The sequence below is a fragment of the Perca fluviatilis genome, chromosome 24 (assembly GCF_010015445.1).
Source record: "Perca fluviatilis chromosome 24, GENO_Pfluv_1.0, whole genome shotgun sequence".
NCBI lineage: Eukaryota > Metazoa > Chordata > Actinopteri > Perciformes > Percidae > Perca > Perca fluviatilis.
Window position 1 is genome coordinate 3,314,753 of NC_053135.1, and position 24,051 is coordinate 3,338,803.

General features: G+C 41.9%; 1 long non-coding RNA gene across 1 annotated transcript in view; it reads left to right on the top strand.

Annotated features, from left to right (window-relative positions):
* The first annotated feature begins 317 nt into the window (after positions 1 to 317).
* The window catches only part of LOC120554428, a 39,945-nt gene continuing 16,211 nt past the window's right edge, over positions 318 to 24,051 (top strand). The window contains exon 1 of the long non-coding RNA XR_005638439.1: positions 318 to 503. This is a non-coding gene — a long non-coding RNA (uncharacterized LOC120554428). The remainder of the gene's footprint in view (positions 504 to 24,051) is intronic.

A 24,051-nucleotide genomic window follows, 5' to 3' on the forward strand; every position in this document is an offset into this window, starting at 1 on the left:
ACCAGAGAAACATACACACAGATGAATTAATACATAAATACATGGCCATATTTATTCATAATCTCCATAGCAACACATTCGCCAGCTCTGCCAGATCTCAGAGGGAAAAAAAAAGACATTATACAACAATTAGACTTCCATCTACTTTCCATTGCCCATTACCAAATATGAAATATTCTATGTATTTACATCTGAAAATGTCAATCCCATTCAATATCACGGCGTGATTTGCAAGTCATGCAGCTCAGAAGACCCATCAAGGGAGAGGATAAAAGGCAAAAAGGAAAGCGATTCGCTTCTTTGCAAGTCCGGCCAGAACAAGGCAAGTACAAAAGGTAAAAGATGGCCGAGGCAGAGAGGGATTTCAAAAAAGGAAGAAAAAAAACCTACAGGAGAACACTCAACAGGCTTGGAGCGGTTACAAACAAACGACTGGCCGCCAATGCTTCCAGTAAGCAAGAGGAGAACCGCTCAGTCTGAGGTCCCTCGTGGCTTTCATCTGGGTAAGTACTCTGGGCTTCATACTCTGCTTATGTTACATATTGAAACCCATTTAGGCCTACATCGGCGTTTTGCACAAACAATTGTCACCATCTAAACCTCTACCACCGGCTCTCATCGTTTCTGTCGCCGCCGCTGGAAACTGGAAAAACATCTACTTTGAACTGCCATGTGCTGCTGCGTTCCCACTACTTGCCCAAAACGCAGTGCCAGAGTGCAACCCCGCGGGGTCACGTTCAACCTTTCTTCTTGATCTGGCCCAAAGCAACACGTCCACTCCGAGAGACAAAACAACACGCAAGTGGACTCAAAACACTCAGCGGTGGAACAATGCGCTTCCCTTTGGATCTTTGGAGTCGGAATCCATTTGCATTGGCAACAGGTAGCGGCGCTCAATAGCCCCCCCCCCCCGAAAATGTCTGGTTAGAAATTCATCTGCTCCTTCACATCAGAGATCTCCAGTGGTCACAACAAGGGAGAACAGGGGGAGGGGGGGTACAAAGTGGTAGAGTGCTTTTGTTTACAGGGCTCCCAACAACTTATAGTGATCCTTCATTGCTGTGTTTGATGGACATCTGAGCACCACTTGTGAAAGTGTGGGGGATGGTGAGGAGAGGGTGGCGGGGGGGGGCTAGGCAGGGTGGGGGTGCACGGGGGTGTCAACACAGGGACTGATGGAGTGTGCGCTAAAGCACTGTATTGAAAAAAATAAACAAATCAGAAACAATTAAGTGTGAACTCTCATGGAATATTCATACGCGAGCAGCCTTTGCGTGACAAGCCATCACGCCACCTCCAGTCCTTTATTTTTTTATTTTTTTATTTTTTTTTGTTCCTCCTCTCCATGTCCTGCACACATGGAGATGTGCCTGCCACTTAAATCAAATTAGTCATTAGCAAATTGAATCAACAATTAGAGCAAAAAGAGCTACATGGCATTAGCGTCAGTTCAGCCATATTTGTCAACCTATCAGAGCAACCTCTGGAGTAGTTTTTCCTGCGGTCCAACTCCTCTCCGGTGCGTTCAAAGTCAAGGCTGTAGCTCAGGGCAGAAGGCCCCTCCGTCCCTTTTCTGCCAGGGTCACCTAGCATCACTGCGGCTTTGAACGCACTATTGTTGTTTTTTGCCAAACTGCATTTTGTTTTGTTCGCCAGCTCTTTGATGGATCCGGTGGCTGCCCTGCTTGCCCCTCTTTCTGCCTCTTCTGGATTATTTGTATCGACATTTCTCACTCCTCTCCCCGCACGGCTTTTAGTTAGAGGCTGTCAAAAACATTGCTGGCGGAAATGGAAGTATCCTCATTATGCAAATGCTGGGCTCCACTGATGGCATGTTCTGTTTTATAAATTAGATTCCCCTTGTCAGAAGTCAAATTGTATTTGAGTAACTTCAGAGAAATTGTCACAAGATTTCAATTTGGGCTCTGCCTGCAACGCCACCATCAATTTTGTCAGAACAAATATGGACATATTTCTTTACCACATGATTGTGTTGTCGTGGGAAGCGTTTTTTTTTTTTAACAATCATATGTTATATGTAAGTACATGTTGTGCAAGGTTTTGAAAAATGAAAAGTTGTGCAGTTAACTACATTCATTCCACATTCAGAGTTTTTAATAAAATATGATAAACAGCAGTGGTTAGTGTATATTTTTAAATGATTTTCTGCTCACAAACTCTGCTCGAAAGAGAGTTGACAGGGCGTCCTCCAAGGAGACATTAATAATCATGTTCCATTAGAGGTAACAAGAAAACACATTTTGAAGTGATCTTCTGGAAGCCGCATGAATAACTGGATAATTGTAAATCTGTTAACATATCTAATTTGTAAGTTTTCTTCAAAGTCAGGAGTCCTTGCTCGCATCACTGCAAATCAAGACCACCGTAGGGTTTATGGATAAAAAACCAAATCACAAAACTTTTAACTTCCTATGTTTCCTAAATAACCTGCAGTTGCAACTTTTAAAAAAAATGATATGAAATATTAAAACATCCCCTTTTTTTCATTCTCTGAATGTCATTTCAAGCCTGGAAACGTCCTTTTAATCTTTTAATCTTCAAACACAACAAACTGGTCTTCAAAACTTGATCAGTCCAGAAACTCATATTTGAGGAGATTCAAAAGGAGAGTAACCTTTGTCATATAACAGAACTAATGCTGAGTCTGCACTTTAAAACCTATTTAAAACAAATATTCGGGTTGTGGGATGTAGCGCAGCTTTCAGTCCGCAAACAGCCGTGTCAGCACGGGTCAATAGAAATCTGTTTAACAGGATGGGATTTGAAACAAAACTTATTTAACAAGTTTCCTCTGTGAATTGAAGAAATATCCCAAAGGCATCAAGGGATTGGATTTGATTATGTCACGGTGTTTATCTAGTTATGTTTATAGCGATCTTGAGGGTCTTCAACCCAGATGATTTCTCCATCTGCCTCACTTACAGGCCTCTATCAGAGCAAAACTACATTCAAGTGTCCCCCCCCCCACTCACCACCCGTATTGAACAAGCATACATCAAAGTGACACGAAAAACTCGCTCGGTTCACTTTAGAATTTGGCAAAATGGGGCTCTGTTGCCTACCATCCTCCATCATTGTTACAATGAAAAGACCAATGTAGAAACATGACGCCTTCATTCTCTGACAGCAACAAGAGTAAATGGCGCCTGGCTACTACTGTAGACAAGCCCAAAAAAAAAAATTTAAAAAAAGAGGAGAAAGCGAGAAAAAAAAAAAAAAAAAACGTCAGGGTCGATTTTAATATTCATGGGTTTTCTACCAGCTCAGTTCAGCAGTTTCGATTAAGCATTAATTAGGAGCCAGAGGGGAAACCAAACAAAAATAAGGAGCTGAATGACTAATGAAGGTGGTTGAGATGTGGGTAGGCTGCCATGGTGCTAATGGTTCAGTGTTCAGTGTTATGGGTGCTACATGGGCGCGGGTACCAGTGGTGTGGGCGGCTAGACGCACCTCTGCCCACACTCGGAGATCACACTCAGAGAAAAAACACTCTCTGGCCATGGAAGAATAACACACTCGCCTCCAAACACTGAGCAAATGCAACTGCTGTCAGTTTAAAAACCTCCCAACGCCAGTTTGGAATGTGTTTTGGTTGAAGGCTTAACAGTAAAGTACATGTCCCTCTGGGTGATGGGAAATTCCTACAACCCCAAACATTTTCCAAAAACCAGCTGGATGAACTTAAAAAAAACATGCATGCTGGGGTCAAGCTGAAAACTTTCTTTGGAGATACAAGGTTTCCACACCACAACCACAGCAACACATGCAGTACAGTGTTGTGCATAACCGTATATGCGTAGCAGGCATAAAAATAAAAATAAAAAGTGGCTAAAAAGTTGAGGGTCACAAGACTGTGTACTTTTTAAAAATGTTCTATTTAAATTCAGACTTGGGCCGAAGGTCTGCTGTGAGGTTACGTTTAGAGCCATCCAGGTTGATGTAGAAGTTATTAATTCCATCTGTGCACTTTAGACATGAAGTTATGATCCCTATATATTGTGAGAATAATTTACAGTGTAAAGCAACAGCAAAGTAATGCATACAGTATAGCCAGTGATGTAATGGTGCAAGTATTCACGCTTTTCTCAAAGCACTTTGAATTGCCCTGTTGCTGAAATGCGCTTTATAAAAAAATTGCCTTGCATTGCCTTAAAAAGCCAAATAAATATGTGTTTTTTGAATTTTGGGCAAATATACAGTACAGTTCCTCCATTTGGTACTTTATGTGATACATTTTGAGCTCAAAGTATAAACGAAAGGGAAAGTCTGTTCAACAAATGCTGTTCAACCTCTTTCTCGTTATACTCCTTCCCACCACTTACTTATAAACAAGTGATAATATTTATTTAAAATCATATCTATATATTTGCCTTATGTCCTCTCTGGCCCTTATCTATTCACCACATTGTAAAGCTCTTTACTGTGCAATGTATTCCCGCTGTATTTGTATTCCTCCTCTACAAGTGCATTTGTGTTGTATTGTATTATGATTGTATCATATCGTATGGCACTGTATTGTGACTGTTTTTAAGGTACCTGGCTGCGAAGACACCTTAATTTTCCCACTGGGGATTAAAAAAGTCATCTATCTATCTATCTATCTATCTATCTATCTATCTATCCATCTATCTATCTATCTATCTATCTATCTATAACTGGAAATATTTTGCAATATTATGCCTTTTGAAAATGGTGACCTCAGAGAAGAAAAATCCACTCTTATCAACTTCCTCACCATCTTCACCATTACTTTTGTTTATTTATTAGAATTGCAGACAATGAATGTGTATTACCATGAAGAGAGCAGATACAGTCAGTACTGTAGTATAACTTTGACTGTATGAAAACAGTGTGTAATATTCCCGCTGCATTGTAGAACACTTTTGTTTTGCATTCTTAAAACATAACATGACACTTTGGTACTGCAAATGATACACTAAATATGTGAAATTAGATATGATACAAGATATCATCATTTGACAGAGTAAAGAAGATCATGGAAAAAGGAAGACTGAAACCATCCATCCATAATGGTAGAATATAGAGAAGAAAAAAGTATTTATATTAATAATTTTAAGGAAAGATCCACCACAGCGTGTAAAATAATAAATATTTATTTTTGTCTAAATTTGTAGTAATACAAAACCTACTGTACAATAAAGCATACTTACAATATCGATTTCCATCAGGCTGATATGTGTCTAATTCTTGGTCAGATTGTAGAAAGTAATAATAAAAATGTTAAATTATATTACAGCTGTATATTTATTATTATTTTTGCATAAAGTAAAACTGCCCTTAGGTTTATTTAATGTCACCACTAATGTGCACCACTAGTGTACATAATGCATTTACAAGAACACAATGTATATGTATGACTGTGCTGCACTTGAATATATATTTGTCAAATATGAATTAACAGCATAAATATGAATTTGGCATAACATTTTCATTCATTATTGTTGTGGCTCCAAAATGTCAGCGAGGGCAGAATTAACATCCCATAAATATTTTTCCCCTCAATTATGTCGACTTATTTTACCCAAAATATTGAGTTAAAGTGAAGTTAAAATATTATTTTCTTATCGGTTTTATTGTTATTGGCACAAAAACACATCCGATCACAGCACGAGGGGAACAAAAGAAAAAGAAATAAAGAATCCCCTCAGGAACACAGGAAGAGGACAGAAAAAGAAAAAAGAGAAAAGAAAAAAGGTTATCTTTTCTTTTTATCTGTTTGAGAAAGGGCTTTGCAGTCTCCTCTCCCAGTAAAACAAGGATAAAGGGAACAGGGGGGAAAATAAATGATATTGTTACAGAGGTATTATCCTTAAGCCTGCCCATGATATTTGAATTGTATTGGTGAATTGTAATCAGGTATTTTAGCTTAGCGGTGCTGGTGTCCGTGTTGAACGCCTACCATCTGGTATTGGACAACGGTGTGACAGACAGAGGGGCTGGAGACGGAGGGACGGGGGGTGACGGGGGGGGGAAGGGGGGCGGGGTCTGAGAGAGAGAGAGAGAGAGAGAGAGAGAGAGAGAGAGAGAGAGGGGGAGAGAGAGAAAGAGAGAGAGAGGAAGCCGTTATCCAACTGAAAAGCCTGGCGACTTTAGTTCCCCAATCTCTAAATCTACACATTGTAATGTAAGTCCACAGACAGGAAGCCCAGAGCAAACAGTGTTTGTATGAGCAGATATAGGCTGGAGATCCCTTCCAATCATGAGGAGAAAAGTTGGCGACGGCGGGGGGGGGGTTTGTTCGCTCTGGGTAGGTAAAGGAAAAGAAAGAAAAAGAAACAAAGCTAGTGTTTAAATTATTAATTTTTTTTTTAGCACTCTTAAAGTCTCAGTTTTTCTTATTTTTGTTTCAACATATTACATAGCTTGGGATAATGTTCTTGGATATGGTTTGCAAATAAATGGGGTTTAGCTAAAGGGATTTTCTTTTCTTTTTACATTAAACTGAATGAGGAACAGTCACCTTTTCGGAGGCTGCAGAGTGAAAACATGGCTGTTACGACGTGTGTGATCATTTAAATAAAAACAATGCAAGATTACAAGAATATGCAGCCTGTGTGCAAAATGTAAACTAAAATAATAAGGGTACTGCAACTAGAATTTGACACAGGGCCAGAAATATATTATTAAAATACGACATTGATATCGCACTTTAGAGGTGCAAATGTGCAAATGTTACCAGTTGACATTGCAGAGAACCAATCACTTTTGGAGCTTTTGGCTTGGATCTTGTTCATCTCAATATTTGCTTTTACAAAAAAAAAGAAAAAGAAAAAGAAAGTACGTGCAGCACACAAATTCCATGCATTTGACAAGCCAACTTGGAAACATCTTTACAATCTGGAATGTCAGACCATCCAACCTGCACATGAACTCACATCAGTTCAATCAGTTCCAAAGATGGGAATTTGCACGATTCAAAGGCTTTCTTAAATATCAGTGAGGTGAGCCAATAAAGACCAAATACATCTGTGATGTATCAACTCGACAACTTTGGATTATAGCTCTTAAACTCATAAAACTCTACTATGTAGCCCCTTTAATTTCTTCAAATCCACATGCTGTCATGACGTTTAAATTTAAAACAGGGCCTTAAAAATGACTGTACGTCCACCCGTTCTCTCTCGGATATTCATACGCCCTCCCATGTTGCTCTCCCCAGAGAGAAAGCGTGAAAAGACAGACAGAGACTCTCATCTGCACCGGGGGCCGGCTGGTTTGACCCCGTGACCCAGGCCTGTCTGATGAGAACTCTTGTTTCCGTTGACGACAGAGAGCCCTGTTGCGGCGGCTCCCTGTCGGCTGAATCATCGCTCGTCCTGGGCTACAGCCGCGGCTCGAGTGCCCTCCAACCTCTTCACTGTCTGCTTTTTCAAGAGGCCGAGCTCTGCCGAAAAGAGAGATCCAGGGTCCAGAGTGCTCTTAGATGAGAAATCGACGCGTCTGTGTTTGCCGTTTTTGTTTTTATCGCATGCAGGTTGTCATCAAAACTGCAGATAAACTATTTATCGAAGGGGTTGTGGTGCAAATTCCTGTCACCAAAGGGTATTAAGCACTCCCAGATGTATTACTAGATTTCCTCAAATTCATGCTTATGCTGAATTAACACCCCCCTTTTTTTCAGGCACTTAATGCCTTACCAGTGTAAACTAAATCTGAAGTGAACATCATATGAACATCTTATCTGGCCAGCGAGGGTCAAACACGGAGAATAACACTGATTATCTGCAACAGCTCCGGGTGAGAGTGAGTGCCCCTAACAATTAACAAAGGGAGGTGTGTGTGTGTGTGTGTTTGGGGGAGGGGGGGGGGGTGAAGTTTTTCTTTTCTTTCTTTCTGCCTCACGACCTATCACAATTCATTACTACAAATTAGGGTTCAATAAAATGCAATTCAGAGATAATTAGGAGTTGGGTTTGTGGTGGCGGGGCGGCGGGGGTTGCTTTCCACATGTCATCATGACCAAAACCAACAAACCGAGGGTCTGCAGCTGGGGCAAGTGAAGTGAGACCCTGATCTGCCACCGAACTCTCCCCCACACACACCGTATGATGAGAAGACCCGCACAGAAAAAGAAAACACACACTCTCTTTTCTCCCCCTTCCTCTCACCTGCTGAGTTGGGAGCTACTCCAAATCAAACAAATTATTTCAGGCCTCTCTCTTTCACTCTGTTTCTCCTTCAAAAAAAAAGAAAAGTGGAGCAACGGCTCACTGACAAACAGTGGTCCCACATAAGGACGGCGGCTAATAAGGTTGTGCGTGTGTGTGTGTGTGTGTGTGTGTGTGTGTGTGTGTGTGTGTGTGTCTTCCTGTGTGCAAGGCGAGAGCTGGGGTTATGCCTGCATATGTGCACCAAGCTGAAGAAGGTTCGTCTTTCATTAATTAACACTTTCCTGATAGCACAAGCTACTCGTCTTCGCTTTTCAGAAGGAGTGAAATATTTGTCGGGGTGACAGAATACGCCTGAGAGCAGTTATATTTAATTAAGACACAGAGCTTGGATATCTTTTGTAACGCCATTCTTTTTAGTTGATAATTATTCAAATATTAAAATAAATTGGTCATTTTGGTGTTCAAGCAAGAGTGTACAAGACAAAAAAAACAACAACTATTTTTTAATTATTTTTTCATGGTAAACCTAGTGACAAAAGAGGAACACGGGCGTTTTCTCTAAATAATTAACAGAGCCCCTGATTTATAATATTGAAGTGCACCATTGGATCGGTGCAAAGCACTACCTTCCCAGTGTTTTATCCTCTTCCCAAGATTATCCTCTTCAGTCAACAACTCTTTATTCAACAGTCGAGCAGAGAGACTTACAATAAGAGCACAATATTTCCAACATTCAAGTGAATTACTTGCAATAAAAAAAAAAAGTCTTGTCATCATGGATAGTTTTTTTTTTTGCTGGAGTGGACAAAGAACAAGGAGAGTTTAAAGTTTGACATCTTAGTTGGATTAGCTACAACTTTGGCTAAATTAATAATTATCAATGTTCATTTTGCTATGTTGTCTGATACAATAAAACAGTGATTTAACCTGTAGCCACTTTATGGCCCCTTCATGATCACTTATTCACTCGATTTGAAAGTAAAAGTCGAAAAGTTTGACATTTAAGCTTGATGTCAAGGCAGATTAGCTACATATTTAGCCTCAAAACTGATTATTCAACCGCAAAGCAGACGTAAAACAAACGTAAAAATAAATGTATAGAAAAAGTCATCCTCAGATATTCTTTAAGAGTTGAAATGTTGACATTTGTGCTCTATTATAGAGTGCACTAGCTTTATAAAAAAAACTGTACATGCAGTACATGTATCCATTGCATGGCAAATTCCTGACAGCTTTTATAAATTGGATGATTTAAGCACTTATTTTTCAAGTGTTGCCTAAAAAAAAAAAAAGGAGCTGAGTATTTAGCGACATGACACTCAAAACTATCAACAAAAGATCCGATGAAAGACACTGATCACCGGGAAGTGTTGGTGCAAACTTAACACCAAAAGATAGCACCAAAACAAACATGTAAAAACCTCATGGATTGCTACTTTAACAAAGTTTTTGTCTGTTTTTTGTTTTTTTTTACTTTCAAGCACTGCTTTGGCTGCTGTTACTGACATTCAGCTGCTCTGTTGAACCTGTCAACTTGAACTCGACTTGTTTCTGTTTGTGCCCTGCGTCGTCTCCCGTGTCTCCCGCAGCTGTCTGCGTGCGGCTCTGGCTGCGGCCCCAGCTTCCACTGGAGGGGCCGTGTGAACCGGCCAGCGCGGTCAACTCGCATCAGTGTCGGCCTGGAATGCGCCGTGGCCCTGGCCCTGGCCCTGGCCCTGGCCAGGGACACCACTCTGGGGGGCTTATGGTGGTGGTGGTTGGGCGGCTGAGCAGGTGCTCGGTTCGGGAAAAGGGGGAGGAAATAATGTTGATGTCACCCCCCCCATCCATTGTGGTTCGGGGGGAGTCATGGACACCAAGGAACACAGAGAGCCTGTGGGTGTATACCTCTCTAGAGGTCACCATGCCAGATCAGAATCACACTGTGAGCCTTTACTTTATTAAGTGGCTTTCTGTGCACCTGATGGTTAGCCAGCGCATTACGCGACAACCAAGCCCCTTCTCTCGCACAAAAAGAGACCCCGGTAAAGAGATACCAGCCCGCTATTGAGACAGCCACTCTGCCGTTGTGTCTCCTCCCTGCTACTACCAGCCACTGTGAACAAATATGGCACATGATACCAGAGGTGTAGCGTTCCTTCCCCCTTCTCTTCGCCACTCCTTGTTGAAAGAAGTCCTTTACACACCAAACAGAGCATCGCAGACTCTCTGATCAGCAATTATGCACTTTAGAGGTATTAAATACTGCGGGGTGCAGGGGGCCTCCAGGGACCACCGGCAGTCCATAAATACACTTCTCTCCGGAAAATGAAAGGAAGAGACCTGCCATTTGTAGACATTATTCATGCATTAAATGTAATGCCTGGGTTAAACAATTATGCCGCATATATTTCAGCTTTATTTACTCTGCTGCGTCTCGTCTTGTCTGTGGAGCGGCGTGTGTGCACAGAGGATGACAACCCTCCTAAGTTATTTGCTGTGTGTGTGCGCACTCATTCGTGTTCATCAGCCGCCTCTCCTGCTCTGTATCTATATTTATTGCCGGCACAGGTCAGAGATCATCTCTAAGTGGTGAACTGGCACAAAAGATTATCATCAATTAATATGCCATAATAACTGGGTTCACTTTCATATTCGCTACATGCATTTGTCGTTTAAAGTGATCCGGTTTGGCAATCCAGCCGCCTCTTCTGTTATGTATGCAAATGGGAGTAAAAAACACTTTGGATCGTCTCTGAGGAATAAGAGTCCATTTTGGGATTCATACCGGCAGCGTATTCCATTTTTGGCACCCGAGAAAAGTTCTTCAGCAGCCAGGGTGTCTCACCAACTTCATATGTATTCTTTTCATATTGTTTCCCCAAAGTTGTCTTTGTGAGCGGAGCCTGGTGACTAGCCAGAGAGCCCTTTATTCAAACCGGGGTCCTGACACCAGTTCATAGGCTGAATTACATTAACGTGCATGTAACTTCAGATGTGAGGAGGAATAGTTCATGTTGACCCTAAACTCAGCGGGGCCTTTGCCAGTGTTGGCTACTCATAACGTCCTTTGACATGTTCTTTTTTTTTCTTCTTTTTCCCCCATGTAAGCTAATTCATTCATCCGGCTGCACTAGATGCACATTAAAGATATCAGCTGTTAGAAAAAGAACACAAATGAAAAAGACAAATTATGTTAAAGAAATCAATGAAACCAAATACACTGCTGAAACACACTTTAGACATTTAATTTAATCTACGCTAGTGTCTTCAAAGTGTCACTTCTTTCGCATAAGCCTACTTTTCTGAGGTCTTGACAAGCCAAGCCAACCGTTGGGGCGTGGTTGAACATCTGCGGTTCACCATTGCACAGTTTTTAAATTTTTTGCTGCGCCTTTGTCCTAGTTTATTGAGGTTGACCCGATGTATCAGGAGCCTTAAAAGGTTCTCTACCAATTCCGGTGTCTACGTGTACATCACATGTGGCAGATGTCAGAATGTACTAGGACTTTGGTTCTTTAAAGAAGCAAGAAGAGATTCAAGTTTTGGTTCCTTCCAAAAAAAACTAAGTTGAAACAGAATGCCAGCTGAGGCCCTCTCCCTACCACCAGTCACTATCAACTTGACAAAAATAACTACTCTGGCGTATTAAACAAACTCCTGTCCTAGATCAAGAAAACTATAGCTGTCGAGCGGCGAGGCCTCTCCGAAAGTGCACTCGGCAGTTAGTGCACTCCAGCTGCACGGTAGCTGAAGCACCCTGGGCGAGAGGGCTTAGAGGACGGCGCGAAGTGGCGCGGCGCCTCGGAGCGAGGGGCGATGAGGAGAAGGGGAAGTGACAGGAGACAGTTGCTGCACACTGTGTCAGGCTGGCAGTGTCACACCTGGCAGCTGTCAATCACCGCGCTCGCGAACACCTCGCTCCCTGATATCGCCGAAGCCGCTGCCAAACATGCCTTGAGTGGTGTCATCCATCCACACATGAGCACTGGCTCACTCCGACTGCACTCATCCTGTCACTGCAAGTCAGAGAAAGGGAGAGAAAAGAGGGTAGAGAAAGAGGGAAGAGGGAGGGAAGCATCCATCTATTTACATATGGAAAGGTCACAAATAGCCTGCAGGCACTGCGCTAATTAGAGAATGTGGCAAAAAAAACCTCCAAAGATAAATTGAAAGACAAAAATGGAGAGTTATCTACTTATGCTGGTGTAATGAAAGTGGGGATAAGGTGAATGAAAAGAGAAAGGAATTGGCTGAACCTTCCAAAAAAAAGGTCTTTACTGAAGGTAGAAACCCCAAAACAAAAAAGGAGCAGTTTGAATTCATGGCGCCAGCATCATTTTGAAATTGTCCGCTCACTCTTGGTTGAGAATCGTCGATACAAAAGGGATGAGAGGCCGACCTCCTGTGGTCCAAGCAACGTAGCTTTAGCTTGGCGGTTAGCACAGGTCTCCACCAGCAGACATTGACCATATGACGGTGTTCAGATGACCGGGCGTGTGTGATCTCCCTTAGCCAGATAAGCGAATCAACCTTTATAATTCATTGTGACAAGCTGACAGGGAAAATGAGTGTAAAATTGTACACGTACATGAATTTTTTTGTATGTTGCTGCATGCTGGCACTGTTTTCCTACCTGCCGACTTTGACCATAAGGGCTCTCTTTTCACCCCATGACCAAGCGTGCGACTCTTGCTGTGACAAGGAATCGCCTTTATAATTCATTGCATGTTGCCGGAATTGACTGCTCTAATTTGAACACCCCAAAGGAAAGTGTAGATTTCCTAGCCCGCCTTTTGCTGCAGAACAAACAAAATGAGAGTCTGAAGAAGGATGACCTCAGGGAGACAGACGTGCTGATGTCCAAAATGACATTACAGGAGCAATGTGAAGTCCCCGTGATGCCGGGGCCGAGACCTGGACACGGGCGATGCCTCAGGAGCTCCCAGGCCTTTTAATCAGCGGCTGGAAACAAGCTCCCTATTAGTCTCATTTCATTTGCTTTAGCATCGGTAGAGAAGCAGGCCTTGCATGATGCCACCCGACGCTTGAAACATGCTGTTCTTGTGCCAGTGCTGGTGCCGCCTCCGGCCCACCGTCTTTAATTGGTGCCACTCTCTTACTTCCAGTGAAATTGGCAGATGACGGACAGGGGGCGAAATAAAAATTTGATTTCTTTCTCTCTCTCTTTTTTTTTCCCCTCTTCCCAACATCAGAGTGGATTTCACTAATTGGGTTGAATGGCGCCCATCTCGTCTTGTGACATTGTGACAGCCACACAGGATGCATGAGAAGCTGCGGGCAGCTTGGAGAGCTCTCACCCTGCCATGCCAGCTCAGAAGACATGCCGGCAGTCGGGGGGGGGGGCAAAGTTGCAAAAGACACGCCGAGACAAAAGAGCACAGCTAGAGATCGCACGCTCACTTTTCCGGGGACCTTGAACAAACAAACTTGCACTTTGTCTCGCTGAGGGCAAGAGGATACGCACGTCATCGCTCAACCAGACGGTAGCAAATCAGCTCACAAAAACACTGGGGGTAAAGTCTTTAGAGACTTTCTCTGCCTCCTTGGCCTGTGCATAGTCAGTACATCGCTTTCAACGGCTAATAAAAGGTTGGACTGAACACAAATAGCAATGTAGATGAATAGGAATGTGGAAAGAATACCAATGATGCCATAAATTGACCCTCACAGTGTGTTCTTGGTGGGCAAAAAGTCAAATTTTTAACATGAAAATCTGCAATTAATCCCTTACTATTTTAGATCTTTTGGAGCTTTTTTAGCTGTATACTTCTGAGCTCCCTGATTCTTGTGGATTTTTACAGGAAAAGTGCACATTTGTATGCAGGTTTCTCTACTGCCTAATGAAGAGACCATACAGCATTGGGCTCACACAAAGGAGGCAGGGATCTCCAAATGAATAAAATGTGAATTAAATACTTATTACTTACATTACTGCAGACTAATACAGTGTCCAATTAGGGCCATTAAAAGCACATCCGATCTGCCTGCCTCCAATAAAACAGACATGGATGGTTTGAGCAGTTCGTCTCAGCTCCACGCTGGACAATTGTCCACTTTGTGTTCGCAGAGATTCAGGGAGGGGAGGAGGGAAAAAAAAGCTGAATTCCCATTACAAAAGGACAAGAAGTGCAGGTGTAATTGGGATATTTGGGAGTGTCTAGTTTCAGGGCCCATCGGAGCTGCAGTGAAATGAAGCCTGTAAAACTAGAGCGTCTGACTGGCAGCAGAGGCTGCCCTCTCGCTCGCCTCTGCTCTCTCTCTCTCTCTCTCTCTCTCTCTCTGTCTCTCTCTTTTCGCTCTGAGTCTCACTTTTATTGCCCTCTCCTCTCGCCTCTTGCTTATTTGCGTTACTTTCTTCACATTCGACGCACTCTTTTTGCTTTCTGTGGCATGTCTTCATTACTTTATCTGTATCCTAACAGGACTTGACACCGCAAGCCCATGCAAGGTTCAGCAGCCCCCGCCTCTACCCGGCAATGATAGCAGCTTGATCAGACAGGTATAGGTAACAAATGAGATCAATTAACGTGTCCAAGAGGGGCACCTACCCGAGAGTCCGGTTGCACTAAACGATCTCCTCATCTTTTGTTTCCCTCGGCGGGATTCCATTTGCAAACCTCATCACTTTCCCCGGCCCAAACAACGGGGACGATTGTTCCAGCCAAGCCCTTAATGGAGAAGCCTGGCCTCTTACCCTGGCAGCCTATGTATCTGTACTATCAGGAGTCCAAGTCAGGACAGGGGGCAACCTCGCCGAAATGAATCCTGGCTCCCCTAACCCTCCAGCTGCCCTGCCCTCCCCACCTTTTTCCTCCGCGCCCCCTCTGAACTTCACAGGACATCAACAGGCTCGATTTGTAGCAAATTTGTTTCTCCAGCTCCCCTTTAATTGAATGACTTTGGCGCTAACAAGCAGCTGATTGAGCTCAATAATGGCACTGTTGAAGGCAGAAATGGCAGCTCTGAACCCCTCCCCTCTTAAATACACACTCTCTCTGTATTACACCACACATCTTAGTGGAAAGTGGCAGCACACATTCAAAGAGAAGACATGTATGAAAGCTGCATTTGACACAGGAAAACCGATGTTGTCTTCCGACAGGTATATCATAAGCATCTATGACTGCGAGAAAATAAATGTTGAGCGGAATGAGATGTCAAATGAATCACTCCTCCAATGTCGTACTTTTACCAGCGTGCCCATCAGTTACCGCCTGTTTACACCTTTATGTCTCATCGGGTTTTTACCATCATTTTCAGATGGAGCTTTTTTCCTACATTCAACATCCGTTTTGAGACCCTAGCAGCTGACAAATTGACAGTCGCTTTCACAAATTCCATCTCTCCTAATATTACAACCAGCTTGATGGAGAGATGGGATAACTAAGTGAAGGTCTGCAGAGAGAAAAAAAATCACCAAAGGAGACGCAGAAATAGGGGCAATTATCATGAGTTAGAGGGACCGGGGAGCCGGTGATGGCACCCATCGAACCCCTGAGCGCTCGTTTGAATCTGCTTGATGAATGTGATGTGCACTCCCATCTGCACCCTCCCCCCCTTTCAGTCTGTCCACAGCAGTTAGACAGGATTGTTTACTATAACCTTGTAATCAACCTGGCTTGGTTGACAGCTCACCATTACCCCTGATAACAGGCCTGCTGCAATTTGGACCTCAATGAAAATATATATATCACACACACACACACACACACACAAACTGCTCAGGGCCCTTTCTGATGCCTTATTGATAGAGCGCTGGCCCTGTTATCTTTGTGCGTAATTTGTTTTCAAGAACTGTGATTTACATTTCAGTGGGATTACACCATTTAATGCTACACGCCGGCGAGAAGTGGGCAGCCGTTGAATACTCCACATCTCCAGCACAGGAGGAGAAGCGGGGGGTAGAGGGATGGATGGATGAGGGAGGTGGTGTGTAGGCCTGTGTGTGTGGAGGGGGGGGAGGGGTTCAAACGATGCATTTCCAAGTCCTCAAGTGGAGAGGATTACAATTACAATTAAAAATCAAAAAGGCCCGTGTGTCCATCAAACGACTGCCCATAACCCTTTTGTGTACCTACTGCCAAATAATTGTGGCTAGTGGAGGGTTGGCAGATGCAAAAAAAAAACGCTTTCTAGCTTAATTGTGGCGTATTACCGGAGCTTGTTCATCGGGATATTATGCAATAAGTGTTATTTCAGGCAAGAATGCAAGTTTCTAAATGGCATGCTAATGCGAGTCTCTTGGCAGCATGCTAAAGAAAATCCATGCACCACCATTAAAAAACAACAGCGGGGGCCAGTGGCAAAGTTCAATCACCTTGTTTTGGATATCGCCTTGATGGAGTACAACAAGTTCAGCTCGACTCCAGCTGCCACGGAGAGACTTTAACACAGGTAGTGGACGAATTAAAAAAAAAAGAAAACAGCTGATGCAGCAATCTGTGTATATTTGTTTGGATAACCAAAAATTGTAATGCCTCAAGGGTATAAAGATATTCTAGCAAACATTCATTCTTCAAAAGTAGTTGTATTCAGACATTTTACAAGCCAATTAATCTTTATCATCCAAACCTATCGTTTACAGAGTAATACATTGTGGTTGACTGTTGGAACTTAGTTGAAAATAGTAATGAAATATTGGTCTTTTAATTTTCTCTCTATACATATGAGTTTTCACTGGTACAGTATAGTTGTATCAGCCCTGCTTTTCTTTTCTTCCACCAACACTCTGCACGGTGCCAGCACCACCAGCACACCACCCCCTTACACACATCTTAATCATATGCATTATTTCAGTAATTCAGATCACAACATTTTACATAATTCTTTGTTTATTCATTTTCTCAGACAGTCAGTGAAATTATGTAAAACACACTCTCAATGGCACTCGGTGTGTGTAATAGAATGCAGATTTCATGTTATTCTAACACGTTTTGCTTACTTGGAGGCAAAGTGTCCCATTTAAATGAGAATTACACTTAAATGTCACATGGGTTTATCTAAATTTATAAACAGTGCATTTATTATATTAAATTTGGTGAATCCTAAACATGGATTGCGGGAGTTAGAATGAGAGACGTGCTCCGAGGGTTATGACTTACTAATGCCTATTTAAAATTGTAAACGCTTCCTTCCTTCTCTGTTTTATTTACCCACCATTCTCTACCCAAAGATTACATGGCACCTGAAGAATTGCTTTTTGAATTCTCCCAGCGAGGCTGCCATTGAGACCGACAGAAACATCATTTGCTTTTGTTGAATTAATTCACTCATTAGCTGGCAGTTTGAAACCTGCAGCTACTTGAAAAGGCTGAGATAATACAATTTCTGCCGTTAGTAGCCCAGTCTGTCCTGATAGCCGGCAATCTATTGCCTAATAATTTTCTGGCCAAATTATAATAAAGGAGACCTCATTCAGCGAGGTAAAAAAAAAAAAAAAGGTGTGAATGGAGAGGGAAAGAGCCCCTCAAATGTCTTTTTTTTTCTCAGAATGGCAGCAAAACAAGGAGATTGTAGGGGAGAGGGAAACTCGTTTACCTCATCAGTGGCCTTTGTGCGCCTTGAGTCAGCTTTCTGAGGGGAAGATGTTTGAACTCAATCATCACTGGCTGTGTGTGCAGAAAGTAGTCCCTCCTCATTCAATGCGAGTGGGAACGTTATTAAAATATTCATCCTCTGTTCAGATATTTAAAGTACTGAAAGCATCATACATGTCTGTCATTTATTATAGATTAAATTAAATAAGACGCATTGTTTCCCTTTTTTATAACAGAAGATAAATGTAGTTTTCTGACTGCATGCACAAAACGGATAACATTTCCCCGTCCTATGCATTTGCATTAGCGCACACATGCGGCTGCCTTCTATTCCATACACACACTGAGGATTGTTTCCATATGGGACAGCAATATAATAGCAATAGGGTACATTAGATCTCTTCCATACAGATGTTCACCTCAATTTCTGCAGCAGTTTGGTCCATCTGTGTTAACAGTGAGCTGCTTAGCACACGCCTGTGTGAAGGGAGGCATATCAAGCATATGGACATTTTACAAAAGGTTACCCTGCATAAATTAGGTTGAATGGCAATCTGTTGAAGAGAGGTGGCTTACTATGAGCACTAGGTGGTTCGGAGCAAATATGGATAATAAAGACATCTGGTTTTATAGCCAGTTATTAGAGTGGCCAACGCAAAATGACTGTTTATCTCCACAATTACATATCCACCATTTAGAAATAAATGACCACCAGCTAATTTTAAACATCTAATTAAGCATCTAGGAATGTTGCAATAACAACCGTTTGTTTACTTCCTTTTTAATATTTTGGATGTTAAAAGTGAAACAATGATAACCCTTAATTTTGAATACCAGCTTTACACATATTTTGAAAAATTGTCACGATTTTCACACCCCCCCCCAAAAAAAGTAACATCATTCAAACTCTCGAGTGTTACAAACAGAAGTGTTTAGGTGCAACTAACAAAAAGAAAAAAACAATATTTGTGCTTAATTCACATACAGTATCACCCTTTTATCATTTTCAATATCAAGTATTTTTTAGATCAGAAGTATAAAAAGTTTTCAAACAAATGTGTTGGATCCTTGTATTTAATAAGTTGTCATTATTTTGCACCCACAACTTGCTGATATTTTATTAGAGAATCAATGTGCAGCAGGCCGAGCCTTTAGATTTTTATCACGTCTTAGAGTGACATCTAGTGGCTGATCATCACATGACACCCCCAGCTCTGTTGGTGTAGGTGAATTGATGGTACTGATACTGATGGTGTAAGGTGTATTTGTAATACCCATCCCAACCAAGACCCCGTTTTCTGGATTTTTCTTGCTTCATAATGTGTGGTTTTTCAAAGAAAATATATAAAAAATGACGAGTTCCTGAGAGATTATTCCTTCTGTGGGTCAGGAACATAGTAATGCAATTTAAGATTTAACCTGCACACATTTCTTTCTATCTCTATATGCTTTAGAACAATTGTTTGGTAACATTTGAACTCTTACTCTTGTCCTTGTTTTTTTCCTGGTGTTTGTCCCAAGCACATCTCCTTCAAACACCTGCAGAGTTTCCTTGTGCTGCAAAGCACAACTTCAAGATTTTGAACCTGACACATGTGCCACCCATCCCTCTCTTAGTTCCTGTCTCCCCTGAATACTATCTAATTAATCCCAAATACACTTGAAAATCTCGTAACCCTCCTGTTGTCCTCGGGTCAAATTTCACCCATTTTCAAAAGGTTTCTATATCAGAAATTTGGATTTCTAGCACCCAAACTGTCCCAAAAGAAATAACGTGGATAGTTCCATACAACGCTCTTCACAAGTAAAATAAATGAGCAGTTCACTACTTTCATTGTATTTGGGTGTTTTATTCAATTTTATAGCATTTAAAAAAAAAAATTGACAAGAGCGTCTAAAAAAGTGACAAAAACATCGGGAAATTATTAATGAAATTTTGACCAAAAAAAAAAAGTTGCATGGTGGACGGGAAGACAACACAAGGGTTAAATCAATCCATAGCTGCCGCACCTAAGCATCATGCTAACCACCCTTTCATACATCCAACGCCTCTAATGCATTCAGGCTAATCTGCCTATGTTTGCTCTCATGTTTGAGTTGCCTTCATCATTGTGTGGGTGGTTAAAATGGATTAACAATAACAGCAGCTGACTAGGCAGGAATAATTCACCGAAAACAAAGCGTCTGTGAATCAAGAATGAGAGATGGAGGGGGGGGTAGACTATGCTTCCTATGTTGTGGCTAATTGAAGCTTTGTAACGCAGATCGGGGCGAGGGGGGGAGGGGGGTTCAAAGGCGAACGGCCATCCGGCAACAACACACGGTTTTTATTTCAGAGGGCTCGGCACCTTTGATGTGTGCTACTTCGTCTGCTTTGATACAAGAGGTCGCCATTTCTGGTCGAAAGGGCTCACCGGACACAAGAGGCCTCTGGGAAAAAGGAGCGGCCGGGTCACAACTGGAAGGAGAGCAAGAACTGGACACGAGAGCGCTGAAGTGGCAGAGATTCATATTCATGCAAAGATCCCACAACAGTACACTCACACAAAGAAATAGCAGTGTATTAACAGTTATATGACTCTATATTTTAACAGCAAATTGTCCGTAGAACGTGATTCACAGTTTTTTTTATCTTTTTGATGTTTTTTTTCAACTTTTTCAGAAGTTTACTAACTGAGAGAATTGTATAAAGGCCTAACAGAAAATGTTCTGTATGTTTTACCTGTAGCTACACACAGGTCAAAGTTCAGATAATGAGCTGCCAGAGCTATTTCTGTTATTTTACAGATTTATTTCTTATAGTGTGACTGTTGGGACAAGAGAGCGCTTTCCTCAAACATTCACAGGTGATCCGTATTGACCTGAGGTGAGTGATGCCAACGACCGATTGAGGGTAAGAGATAAAGACGCAGGAAGATGGATGCTCCTGATGTTACAATTCCTTCTCTTCTGCCTCATAAATATGCGTTTGGCTGGACTTATAACCAGTGACACCCAGTCGAACGCTCACTTTAGTTGTGTAGCAGAAGGGTAACTCACCCTTCCAGTGTCTTTTCATTGCCGGCCCTTTTGTTCTTCAACATAAAAGACATGGAGAGGCAGGGAGACACTTTGAATAACATGCTGATCAATAAAGACCATCTAGCATGGAAGGTAATGCTGGGTAATTTAGAGTGTGGGTCGTTGGAGTGTCATCGATAGTGCTCATAGTGAGAAAGGGTTCATGCATCCTCCACTACGGCTGATTTGACCACATAAGGGAAGGCGCTGCCAGGTCAGGCCGCAAATACAAACGTTCTCTTTGATGGGGTTGAAAGCTCGGTAGGAACTTCAAGATGGGCGGATTGTCTCGTAAGTAGAAGGTTGATGGTTTGAATCTTGAAAGTGGGATGGATTTGGTGGGAAATGTGAATACTAGAGCTTTGAGGAAGGTGCTTAGCACCAAGTTGCTCAATCAACCTTCTTTTGGCAAGTTAAAAATTGTAGGAAGTTGCATATGTGGCTTCCGTTTCTCTGCATACAGAATATTGGCATTGGCATTGTCACTTATTGCTATACAACTTTATATTATTTTAAAAAAACAGGGTATCTGAAATGCATCTGTGGCACTCAGTATTCAAAAGAAAATTCAAGAGATGTTAAAGAACCGGATAAGCTTTTCAATGCCAAGTGACCTCAAAGATTTGCAATGCAGTAACCAAAACTGGAGGCCAAAGAAGTAAACGTCGGAGTGTTGTAGTTTAACTTGAAATCTAAAAGTCAGATCTCAGTCTGCAGGCCTCATAGAGTGTCTACAGCAAGCAAGGTGTGCTGAGTGCAGAGGATATCAGCACCATCGCCTGCTCCTTTCACTCTCTCCATGATGAGCTGTGCTGCAGAGTGTGTTGTTGCCTAATTCCCTCTAACTACAGCCCTGTGTAATCACATACCCCAATTAACCACCTCGGCTCCCCGTTTCCTGCATTATGCACGCCGCCCCGTCTCCTCGCCACACCGCGTAATTAGCTTTCATCTGAAAAATGAAAAGAAAGGAGCACCTCAGCAATTGTGCAGCCACTCTTGTCTTTCTCCCCTCTACCCATCTCTCTAGCAGTCTACTCCTCATATCATAATGACCTGCGATTTCAATCAGATGGATTTTTATCGCTGACACTAAGAAGAATTGGCCCTCATCCCTCCTTCCACCATCCCCAAACAAGCAACCTGCCTCATTTGATAGCTTACGCTTGTGAGACAGCTATCATTGAGAGTCCTTGTTGTGACTGGGTCTTAGTTTGATATTTACAAAGGATTCAATTCCCTTTTGTGTATGTGTAAGGCATAATGGAAGGATCAGGTTCAACATATCCCAACAAGGTGTAGTACTAATTCATTTACATCCACCTAAAGGGGAAATGAAAATATAATTGCATTGGAGATTTTTGGTTTTAATCATTTCGTTAGTTGTATTTCGTTCTTTTATATATATATATATATATATATATATATTTCAATTCTAGATAAAATGAGGTGTTGTAAACAGTCATAGACATGTTGCAAGTGTAGTGATATGAAATATATATATATATATATATATATATATAAAAATAAAAATTAAAGCTGCAAGCAGCGTTGGACGGGCCCTTGCGCCTCTGTGTGCGTCGGGGTTACTTTGCGGAAGCCGCTCCTTGCGACCGTGCATTTGCGTGGCACTCAGACGGTGCAAATCGTCACCAATGAAAAGGGAACTCCCTGCTGAGTTCAATGATATCAATTTTGGCCTGTAGGTGTCCTCAGGCCTGGACCTTTGTCAATCGTGAGAAATCTTCGGCAGATATGACAATGTACACTAAAGTTACAACTTCTTCATTCATCAATAAATGCTCAAAATGGCCGCCACGCCCACTCCGTTGGACGAAATTTTTTTATTTTAATAACCTTTCATCTTTAAGGTGTTGAGATGGTACAGACCAAAGTCCATCGGATGAAATCTCTAGGAGGAGTTTGTTAAAGTATAGCACGTATAGTTTTGGGCATACTTCCTGTTGCCACTAGGGGGCGCTATGACTGAGTCAATTTTGTCCGGTAAATGTCCTCAGAGTTAGACTCTTATGAATCATGAAAAGTTTTGAGCCAATTGGACAATGTACATTTGAGTTACACCCACTTCCTGTTTCGATAGCGAAACGCACAAAATGGCCACCCCGCCACGGCCATGCCCTATGATGAAAAGTTTTTCTTTTAACAACTTTTCATCTTTAACGTCTTAAGATGGCACAGACCAAATTTGAAGTTGATCGGATGAAATCTCTAGGAGGAGTTAAAGTACGACATAAAATCCCACTAATTTCGAACTTTCAAATCAAAATGGCGGACTCCCTGTTGGGTTTAGGGTATGGCTCCAATGAGGTTTTTTGTACGTCTTGACATGCTACATATGTGAACCACGTTTCATTAGTCTATGTTAAACGCACTGCAGGGGCCGCTAGCGAGCCATTTTTGTGAGCCTATTCCCGAAACCCATAAAATACGTACATTTTCACCAGGTTCGATGCGACCGCCAATATTGGTGAGTTTTTGAGTATGTTAAGCCGCTGTTGGCGCTCGGGCCCTAATGATATCCTAGTAGTTCCCCAGTGATATAATCCAACATTGAGTATGAGTTTCGTAAAAAAGAATTGTTCATTTTGCGCCAGTGACATGGAAGTGTGTGACAGAAAACGATCTGTAAGTGAAAGCATTAGCTAAATACAAGCTATGCAACATTGAATCATACAGTATATACTTTAAAATGACAAAACACAAGGAAGAGTTAGATCATTTAAATGCATATAAAAAAACAGGTCATCTATACTACTCACGCATACTCAATTAACAGGATGTAACCCAAATAAGTATTAAGTTTCCTTAAATAGATAACTATTATAATGTAAAAAAAAAAAAAAAAAGGCAAATAATCGTTCAATTAATTGGACATTTTCAGGAGGTTTTTCATACACTGGCGATTATTTTCATCTTTACAGCTCACCTAAAGACAATAGCACATTAAGCTTTGTGTAGATGTGTCATAGTGTCACACATAGTGTGAATATTTGCAGATTGGTACTAGTATGGCAGCACATTTGAGAAGAGGGGTTTGAGAAAAAAGAAAGGCACAAAAGTGAGATTTGCACAGCACATATTTGCTGTTTACATGACCTCTGACCCAAACTACATTCACTTTCAGGCCCATGTTATGCCTTTTGAAATCAGCACAGTACACTCATGCTGCCACTGAGTTTAACTCGTTTGCAGTTGAAATAAAAAGTTTGTCACTTAAGATCAACTCTTTCAGCCCACTGTTAGCGCGAGGCTTTCCTGCAGATAAACAGGGAGATGAT